Source organism: Chlorocebus sabaeus, chromosome 11 (assembly GCF_047675955.1).
Source record: "Chlorocebus sabaeus isolate Y175 chromosome 11, mChlSab1.0.hap1, whole genome shotgun sequence".
NCBI lineage: Eukaryota > Metazoa > Chordata > Mammalia > Primates > Cercopithecidae > Chlorocebus > Chlorocebus sabaeus.
Window position 1 is genome coordinate 112,753,768 of NC_132914.1, and position 1,765 is coordinate 112,755,532.

A 1,765-nucleotide genomic window follows, 5' to 3' on the forward strand; every position below is an offset into this window, starting at 1 on the left:
GTCCTCAGCTGGGATGACTTATACCTTTCCAGCAGGGGGTGTTGTCATGGTGGTGACTAGCAGAAAATAAAATAAATAAATCACTGTTTCCAGTGTCTGCAGTGAGATTGTTACCACCTCATTGTCCACAACAGGCCACATGCTCAAGCCACAAACTGTGTAGGAGGGCCCTACCAAAGTTATGGACACAGGGAGACATGAAAATGAGATCCATGTGTCCAATCAATTTACTAGAGGGTAGAAACCGCACAGGTAACTATTCAACAATTTTATGCTAGCTACATACAGAAAACAAAATGAAAAGTTTGGAAAATTATCTGATCATCTCCTTGGTCAGTGATCTGACAACATTTTAGTAAAGAGCTAGGTAGTAAAATTGTAGGCTTGTAGAACGTGCAGTCTCTGTCACAGCTACTCAAGTCTGCCACTGTAGCATGAAAGCAGCCATGGAGGATAAGTGAATGGGTGTGGCTGTGTTCCAATAAAACTTTATTTATTAGCAAAAACAGGGGGCTGGCCCATGATCTTGGTCATCATTCATCAAACGGACATTTGCTAGGGCCAGACTATGGGCCAGGCACTGTGGATGTGAAGATAAATAAGACATGTACCAATGAGCTTTCAACCTAATATGGAGACTGGCAGACTGTAAGAGCTCAACAAATACGAACTGAGTTAACATTGATGGGAAGATAGATAATAAAGAAACACAGTGGAAAGAAATGTTGCTGGGGCCATGGAAGTCTAGAGAGGGTGCAAGGGATAGGAAGAAAGAGGCTTCCAGGAAGAGGTTTGGTTTGAAGACTGGCTAGGCATTCTTACAAGAATATCTAGGGTAGAGTTTGGAATTCCAGGCTGAGGGAACAGAGAGATCAGAGACCAGGTGATGAAAAAGAACTTGGCGAATATTTAAGCGGGGCTGGACCAAAGGGTGTTTCATTTAGCTTTCAATGTTTTTGGCTGGGTCTAGATTCTTTTAAGTCTAAATTATTCGAAGGTTCACGTTTCCGCAATCCTTGGGGATCACCCAGTACCCGAGGTGTTATGACAGCATGTCTTTTCGTCCTACCCAGTTTAAGGAAGCGATACGGTGTATAGAGAATGAACCACATTATGAATCAGCAGAACGGGGCTCTAATTCCCCTCACTCCTCTCATTGCTCCCTGGATAACCTTAACCATTTCACATGCCTCTTTATGCCTCAATTCCCCTAACTACACAATGGGGGAAATCATGTCTTATAAGGTCGCTGTAAGAATTCCAAGAAATATCTACGATGTGCTTAAACACACTGCCTGGTTGGGCATAAACACTCAGAAACGCTAGCTAGCTATCATCCTCACCTTCATTGTTTTCATGGTTGATCACCATTGCCATCTTCATTAACTCTTCTCTCTATCCAATCCGTCCTTGAAACTCCCTGCCCCAGACACTGAAGCCTCCAGAGATGAACCCAGAACTGGCTCCAGAAACAAGTTCCCCACCCACTGCTGTTTGTTGGGTGGGGTGAGTCGGGGGACGCTGTCTGAGTCTCTGCTGTGTGCACAGCCAGCAAGGAGGCCTGGAGCAGGGCCGGAGACAGGCAGTGGCGGAGGCTGCGAGTTGCTCGCCAACAAACAAAAGTTGCCTTTCATCTGATCCAGTGCTCCCGAAGAGGAATCACTTCCTCCTGCCTGGGCGTTTATGAAAGCCGACAGCAGAGGCGAGAAAACAGCCAGCTCTTTCTGCGCGTGATAAAACCATTACAATCAATTTAGGCAGCTCG